Source organism: Macrotis lagotis, chromosome 1, assembly GCF_037893015.1.
Source record: "Macrotis lagotis isolate mMagLag1 chromosome 1, bilby.v1.9.chrom.fasta, whole genome shotgun sequence".
NCBI lineage: Eukaryota > Metazoa > Chordata > Mammalia > Peramelemorphia > Peramelidae > Macrotis > Macrotis lagotis.
Genome location: NC_133658.1, coordinates 494,483,346 through 494,492,903, shown reverse-complemented (window position 1 = coordinate 494,492,903; position 9,558 = coordinate 494,483,346).

The window sequence follows — 9,558 nt, the reverse complement described above, 5'->3', positions numbered from 1 at the left end:
TTTTTTTATTTTTTGCAAGGCAATGGGGTTAAGTGGTTTGTCCAAGGTCACACAGCTAGGTAATTATGGATTTGAACTCAGGTACTCCTGACTCCAGGGTCAGTGCTCAATCCACTGTACCACCTAGACGCCCTATGATTTCACTTTGCTTATTTTTCTTTTGTTAAAAAAGGAAGATAAATTCTTATTGGGTCCTCTCCAGATTGCATCATGTGATGCCAATGAGGGTGTAAATATCTTGATATCAAGGTAATTCCATTGACACCTGGGCTCACTCTGTGGTCTTATACCAGGGGCTCATGACTGCCATTTTTTTTCTTTCCTGATCTTAAAAAGTATTTCAAGTTGGACATACCCAGAGATATTATTATTCTTATAAGTTTTGAAAATTGCAAAGATAGCGAGAGGCCTGTGAAGTAGGGGTTGCAGAGTCTCTAGAGAGGCAATGAATGGTTGCTGCATAAGAGAAGTTGACCACTGGAAAGAAGATGGACCAAACCTAGTTTCTTAATTAGATAATACCAAGACAAGCTAAATTTAAAATGGCTAATTAGTAGTCCTGAAAACAATTTTATGTCCCAGTGTAGTCTCCCACTGCATCTCCAAACATCCTGATCTGTATTTTGCCACTGGACCTACAAGGTTTGAGAGGAAAGAGTGAGGCTGGTGACTGTGCACAGCCCTGCCAATTCACTTGCAAGTGAAAATCCAATTAAATCCAACTCACTTGCAAGTGAGAACACAAAAGGATAAACAATAACATTAATAACAATTACAAATGAATATGGTAACAAAATTTAATAGAGTGATCTCAAAGGCTACACCATCCTTGGGCAACATAGGATTCTGTAACAGTGCCTGTAGCATTAGGAAAATACTTTAGCAGGCTTGGTTTATGCAAATTTTTATACAAATTTTCCACCTGGAGTGATTGAGAAGTCTGCTTACAGGAAAATTTGCATTCATCATCTAAGCATGTTGTTCAGTCATTTTTTTTATAGGTTTTTGCAAGGCAGTGGGGTTAAGTGACTTGTCCAAGGTCACACAGCCAGGCAATTATTAAGTATCTGAGGCTGGATTTGAACTCAGGTACTCCTGACGCCAGGGCTAGTGCTTTATCCACTGTGCCTCCTAGCCACCCCACTCATTTCTATTGTGTCTAACTCTTTGTGACCTTATTTAGGCTTTCTTGGCAAAGATACTGGAGTGGTTTGCCACTTCCTTGTCCAGTTCACTTTGCAGATGAGGAAATTGAGGTAAATCGTCTGAGGGCCTATCCATTGAAATGAAAGACAAGAAAGACATAAATAGAATTTTAGATGTTAGATTTGATAAACATGAGCAATATTGAAAAGAATATAGATATTTTGCAAATGTTCATGACACTTTCACAAAATTTGACCTTATGAAAGAGCATAAACCCCTAATAAACATAATGTGGAAATATTCAGACATCTTTTATAGATGATAATATTATAAAAATGATATTCAGCTAAGTTCCCCCTTCACATTTAAGATCTAGAAAATGCCTTTTACTGCACCTTGATCAGAAATCTAAGACAAAAATCAGTGTCTCATTTTCCTAGCTAAGGGTGCCACAAGGAGACAGGTAGGGAGATTTGTGGAAAAGGGATGGTTTCTAATGAGTAGTGCCCCAGTTCAGAACTGGACCTCAAAAGAGTCAAACTTCTTCATATAAGCAGAAGCAGCAAGGTAGGAAGAAGTCTTAGGGTAGTTCTTAAACTAGTGCATGTTGGGGGAAATGGGTGCCACCTATCAGCTTTAGCACTCACTATCCAGTTTTGGGTTAAGAATGATAGCAAACTGAGGTGGGGCATGCAGTTAGAACTGGTGGAATGGAGAGACTGTTGTGGATCCTACCCTGTGTAGAATAGAACAGATTCAGAAGCAAATAATATCTCTGTGGTTTGAATCTGTTTCCAGGAGCAGATAAAGTACTCAGTTCAAGCCAGCATCACATTCTGAAGTCTATAGCAGAATACTATTTAAGGGCAGGAAGCCTAGACCAAAGAGAACCTCACGCTTCATTTTCTCTAAATGGGCAGAGCTCTCCAGAGACCTTGTTGTGACTGAATATTTTAAAACTTTGAATCAGGGAAGAGTAGACCAGGATGGCAATGAAAAGACTTTACCTAAGATCCCATAACTTTGGGAAAGGTTTTCAGGTCCCCAGTCTAAACTATCCTTTAGATTTTAGAATAAAATAATACTTCATATTTTCTAAAAGCATCAGAATGACCCAAGAAGAAAAAATCCAGGCCAGGTATCCTTCCCAGAATTACTTAGCTTAACCTAACCTTAAAAAAAGAATACCACTATTAAGAGCTATTAGATAATGACTCCATGAATCATGAAAGAACATTAAAATAAAGTCAAAACTCTAGAGAATAGAAGAAAATGTATCTCATTTAAAAGAAAGTTATTTTATTGGTTGGAAAAATGAGAACCAATGGGCACAGTGGTCACTAGAGCACTGGGTCTGCTGTCAGAAAGATATGAGTTCGAATCTGTTCTCTGAAACTTATTAGCTTTGTGATCCTGGATAACTCATTTAACTTGTTTGTCTCAGTTTCCTCATCTGGGTAATGGGGACAATAATAGCACCAATCACTCAGGATTGTTGAGAGGATTAAATGAACTAATAAATATTAAATGTAAAGCAATTAAGACAGTGCCTAGCACATAGTAATAGCTGTATGAAAGTTAACTATTACTATTGCAAAAATTATATGGTCGACAGATGAGGGAGAGATAATTTAAGAATCATTAAGGTGCCCAATGGGGCGGCTGGGTGGTACAGTGGATAAAGCACCAGCCCTGGAGTCAGGAGTACCTGGGTTCAAATCCAGTCTCAGACACTTAATAATTACCTAGCTGTGTGACCTTGGGCAAGCCACTTAACCCCATTTGCCTTGCAAAAATCTAAACAAAAATAAATAAATATATGCCCAAAATAAAAAGTGCCTAGGCATCATCTCTTAAGAAATCTTAAAAGTAAAACTCTTTAGAGGACAAAAAATAAATAGGAAGAATTCATTTATCACAAACTGAAAGAAACCCCAGAATGAAAACTAGCAGTAATATTTTAGCAAAATCTAGACTCTCTTCTTGTAAGGAAAAAATACTGCAAAAAGATAAAGGAAAGAAATCAAATACTGAGGAATCACAGCCAGTATCACATACAATTTAGTAGCCAACACTAGAAGGCATCAGATAATTTGCAATATTATATTCTGGAAGGTAAATGATCTAGTATTAAATCTAAGAATAACATTCCAAGTCAGAGTATAATACTAAAAAATGAATCTTTAATGATATGGAGTTCTAAACAGTTCTTAAGATCATAACTGCATAGAAATTTTGACACACATGGTGATTGAGAAAAAATGTGCAAATATTCATAAGGAACTAAACAAGGATAAATTATTTACATTTCAATATGGGGATATGATATGCTTTTTTTTTTTTTCGGTTTTTGCAAGGCAAATGGAGTTAAGTGACTTGCCCAAGGCCATACAGCTAGGTAATTATTAAGTGTCTGAGGCTGGATTTGAATTCAGGTACTCTTGATTCCAGGTCCGGTGCTCTATCCACTGCCCCACCTAGCCACCCCTATGATACACTTTCGCTCTTCAGAACCCTATCCTCATCAGGAGTCTCAGAGTCTAAGAAGAAAGAGGTGATGGGAATGATTCTGTTATGTTTTGATAATATTTAAAGAAGAAAGGAAAAGGAAGAAAAGAGAAATGCACTGAGAATTAGGGTGGGGAAAGAACAGGAAGGATAAAAATTATTTCATATGGTTGTTGTACATAAGTAGAAGTAAACTTATTTAGTTAAATGATGTCAGAAGCATCTGAGTCATAAAAGTCATAAAAGTCACCATCTTCCCTGAACTCCAAACAAATAAATCAATCATCCACAGTTCATAAGGGGTAAAGCTTACAAAACTGGGGTCTAGGGGAAGTTAGGTGGTGTATTGGGTAGAACACCAGTCCTGGAGTCAGGAGTACCTGAGTTCAAATCTGTCCTCAGACACTTAATAATTACCTAGCTGTGTGGCATTGGGTAAGTCACTGAACCCCATTGCCTTGCAAAAAAACAAACAAAAGTATTTTTTTAAAATGGGGTTGAGTATCAACATGATGAATTCACAAGGAGGGTGCCAAATTGCTTTCATGAGTATGATGTGCTGGAAGTAGCAATAAGGGTGAAAAATGAGATGCTGGTGATTTGCCCATTGGGAGCCAAGTATAGCCAGATTTATATTGCTGTATGGTCAGAAATCTGGCCACTTCTGGACTACAGTAAATTGCATTCATAAAACCTTCAGTGGATGAAGCAAAATTTCTTTCTGGTATGATTCAAGTCGCAGATTTTCACTTTTCAGAGAAGAGGAGAACATTTGAATCTCACTCTTATCTGACCTAACCAAAGGAAGGTAGGATATACATCTAGTGGAGGAAAATAAAAATATATATGGATACACATATCTATCTATCTATCTATCTATCTATCTATCTATCTATCTATCTATCTATCTATCCATCCGTCCTTCTCTCTCTCTTATCTAAGTATAAAAAAGGAAGCAGGAGAGAAAGTAGATAAAGGAACAGTGGAAGGAATTAGAGAGAAAACAGATTGAGAAAGGGATTAATAAATAGCAAAATAGACTTAAAGAGCGCAAAGGAAAAGAGAAGGAAAAGTATAAGAGGACAAGATGAGCAAAATACAAAATTGACAATAATAATTGTTAATGTGAATGGAATAAACACACCCATAAAATGGAAGAGGATAACATAATGGATTAAAAAGTAGAAAACAAGTTAGTTGCAAAACAAGAGCACTGAAACAAATATATATATATATTTATAGTTCAAATAAGGAGCAGAAACAATATTTAATGCTTCAGCTGAAGCAAAAAAGGAAGAGGAAAAGACACATACATTTTAAATTGGGAGCTGAAGTAGAATATTTTATTCTACTGAAGTAACAAAACAAAACAATTCAAAGTAACAATCATGATCTTGAAATCAAAGAAAAAGCACACACGCAAAAAGGCCTAATTAAAAGAGATAAATAGGAAAACTATATTTTGCCAAAAGCTATCATAAATAGTGAATCAATTCTATCTAAGTTCTTAAAGGAAAAGTTAAGTGAGATATAGAGAGAAATGTATTGTAAAATATAATAATAGAGGATCTAAATTTATCCCTATAAGACTAAATCTAAAAACAAATAAATGGTAAAATAAATGAAAGACAAGAAAGACAGGAATAGAGTTTTAGATGTTGGGTTTGATATACATAAATAATGTTGAAAAGAGTATAGGTATTTCTCAAATGTGCATGACACTTTCACAAAAATTGACCTTATGTAAGAGCATAAAACCCTAACAAACATACAGAAAGTGGAAACAGTCAAGGCATATTTTATAGATGATAATATTATAAAAATAATATTCAATATAGAGCTTTTGAAGCAAGATGAACAATTAATTGGATATTTAACCCTAAAGTTAAAAATTAATTCTAGAAACAATAATTTCATTAAAGTTAATTAGAACAATAAGACAGTATATTAGAATTCTGGGAATTTAACCAATTCAGTATCTATAAGGAAATTTATATATCTTAAGATTTCCATCAATAAAAGGGAGAAAGAGCAAATCAGTGAATTGGGCATCCTTAAAATCAAAGAGAGATTAACAAAATGAAAACAAAAGATAACAGTTAAGTAATAAGTTAAATTAGTAGCTGATTTTTAAAATAATAAAATAGATGTCATTAGTTAACATGAGTTTTAAAAAAAGAAACCATGTTACAGGTGTCAAAAATGAAAAAAAGGAACTTTGCTACCACTGATTAAGAAATAAAATAAATTATCAGGTATTATTTCACCTAATTAAATGACAATAAAACTGACAATTTAAATGAAATATGTAAATATTTATAACAATATTAATCACCCTGATTAACAGAACCAGAGATAAATAACCATCTTTGGAAAAGAAATTAAACAGCCATAATTGAATGCCCAAAGATTAAAATCTTAGGATCAGATGAATTTACAAGCAAAATTCTACTAAAAATTATAGAACAACTATTTCTAATTCTACATAAATTGATTGGGACAAAATAGGAAAAGAAGGATTCCTACCTAATTTTATGATATAAACATGGTCTTAATTTCTAAGAAAGGCAGAGTCAAAACTAAGAAATAAAATGATGAACCAATGACTTCTGATGTAAAAATTTAAAAAAATATTAGCAAGGAGGCTACAACTTAATTTCACAAAGATTCTATAATATTTCAGCAGGATTTGTGCCAGAAATTCAGAATTTCTTCACTGTCAGGAATCCTACAAATACAATTGACCACATTAATAACAAGAAACATCAAAAATCATATGATTATATAAATGAAGAAAATTTTTTGACAAAATATAGCATCTATTTCTTTAAAAATATTTGAAATCATAAAAATAAATGGAGTTTTCTTTAAAATGATAAGTAGTAAGAGATGACATTATTTGAAATGGGAGTAGTTGGGGGATTTTCTAATAAGAAAAGGGGTTATTCTATATATTTACTATCACTAAAATATTTCAATATAGTGCAAAATTTAGAAATGATACTTAGAGAGAACAAGCAGAATAAAAGAGAAAACCAAATTATTACTTTTGACTGATGATGTGATGATTTGCTTAGAGAACCCTGAAGAGCAAATTAAGAAAAAAAGTTTACTGAAATCATAATTTTAGTAAAATTGTAGTTCACAAAATCATGAATATTTCTGAACATTACTCCAGAAAATGACAGAAAGAGAAATTCCACTTAAAATAAGTACAGTCAATATAAAGTACTTGGGAAGTCTGCCTGTCAAGGGACATATAAGAAGTATAATTCAAAATTCTTTTTATACAATAAAGACACATCTAAATAATTGGAGAAATATTTATTGCTTTAATCAACATAATATAATCAATCAATATAATTGATAAATCAATATAATAAAAATGACAATATTAACTAAATTAATTTACATATTCAATGCCATACTAATTAAACCACCAAAAGATTAGTTTGTAGAACTAGAAAAAAATAACAACAAAATTCATCACAAAGGGTGAAGAATCTCAAGGGAATTAATTTTTTCTTAAAGTGGAAGGAAGAAGTCTAGTAACACCAGATTCAAACCATATTAAAAACGATAAGTCTTGAAACAATTTGGTACTGGGGTAAGAAATATAGCAGCTGATCACTGGAAGATATTAAGTATACTCTAAACAGAACAGTAGCCTAGTGTTTGATAGGATTCCAACTATTGGGGCATGAATTCACTATATGACAAAATCTTGTTGGGAAAATTGTAGAGTAGTCTGGTAGAAATTAAGTATAAAATGGCATCTTACTCTGTATCCTAAATATGATACATGGATAAGTGGTTTAAACATAAAGGATGATGTCATAAACAAATTAGAGAAACTAGGAAGAAATTAGGAGACTAATTTCATGACCAAAAAAGTAGAAAAGGTGACAGGGAGTAAAATGGACAATTTGGTTACATAAAGTAGATTATGAATAAACAAAAATAATGTAGCTAAAATTAGGAAAGAATAAGGAAACTAGAAAAATCTTTGAAAAAAGTTTCTCTGATAAAGGTCTCATTTCTAAGACATAGGGAGAATTATTTCACATTTATATGAGTATGAGACATTCCCCAATTGACAAATGGTCAAAGAATATAAGTCTTCAGAGAAGAAATATCATTAGTTATATTAAAAATATTCTAAATCATGAAGGACAAGTGAGTTTAATTTAAGTAGAATTTAAATAGATCTGAAGTCCCTCTTCATAACCATCAAATTTACAAAGTTAACAAAGAGTAAAATAGAGCTAAAGGAAATCTGATACAATAATGCTCTGTGGTAAGACTGTGGACCTATTTGCCATTGTGGAAATTAAGGTTAAATTCTGTTCCAAAACAACAAAATTGTAAATTCCTTGATCCAGAAATGCTGCTACAACATATGTATCCTCAAAGAGAGATGAACAGGACTCATATGTTTATAGTAGTTCTTTTTTTTTGTGGAAACAGGGCATTCCCATCAATTTGACAATAACTAAACAAATTAGGGCATATGAAAGTGATAGAATAATATTGTAGTGTAAGAAGTAAAGAAAAAAAGATGTTTTCTGAGAAAACTGGGAAGATTTGGGTGAATTGTTGCAAAGTGAAATAAGCTAGGAGAAATTTTTTTTCAATAACAATATTTAAAGACTTTTAAAACATTTTAAAGAAATTTGAAGAACCTCTGATCAACCTAAGTGACAAGCCATTGTCCTAGGAAACTAATGATGAAACATACTACTTACCTCCTGATAGAGAGGTAAGGGACTCAGAGTGAAGATTTAGTCATATATAAATATATAGGTGTATATATGCATACACCTATATATGTATATATCACACCCATATACATACACACATTATATATGTATATGTCATATATAGTCATATGTATATGTTAATATGTATATGAGACATTGACAAAAAAGGTGTTTGTTTTGCAAGATTTTACAAGATTTGTAATAAATTTTGTTTGTTTTTCTTTCTCAATTATAGGGGAGGAGCAGGTTGGACTTGAAAATAAAAAATAGAATTTTTTAAAAAAGCACAAAGATGTCTTGGCCTCTTCCAGTGCTGGACAATTAATGTTTTGCCAGCCTTGGTTTCTTTCCTGGTTTCTGTCTGCTCCAAGTGACTGCTGGTGAAATAGAACTGACTTCAACTGAGTGCCAGTACTCTTTGCTTCAGGCAAAGTCCCTATAGCCTTATTGGTATTTCCCCCCAGCTCTCTCTGTTCCTCAATACTCTAACAGAGAGCTATTGTAGTAAAGAATCTGTTAATACTTCTGCCCCAACCAGAATAATCTTCTGACTTTTAATTTTCCATAGTGTGAGAATGAAGGGGCAAAATTCTTCTCTAGACCATACTGCTGTCTCAGATTTCTAAGCCCTATCTATCATGACTGAAAATTCTTTGATTTAGGCATCTTATACTACCTCTCAATTTACTACTTCTCCCATTAGAATTATTCTTTGTCTCTGCAGCCTCTTCCTTCAAGACTGGTTCCTACAAGAACATTCAATATAAAAAGGGGACTCAGCACAACTATGTATTTTTTTTCCTCTCCAGGATGAACAGCTGGCATATTTTCCTTAGAATTTTTCTCTACCACCCTGTCATTGAGTTCTATTGCAAGATTTTATCTGCACAATTGTAGAACATAATGTTAAGGAGTATTGGGTGAACATGTTATGGATCAGTCTTCTTGTAGTTCATTGACTTCTGAGAAACCTGGGAAACATTGTGTGATTAAGTAAAAGTAGAAGTTTTTTTCAATAGTATATTTCTTTGTGGTCCTCACTGTGGAGACAGTGGAAACTGCTATTTTGGAGAGATTGTGCAAACTGGAGAAAATGTCTAATATTCTTTCTTGTTGATCATGTTGTCCTGAAAGATGACATATA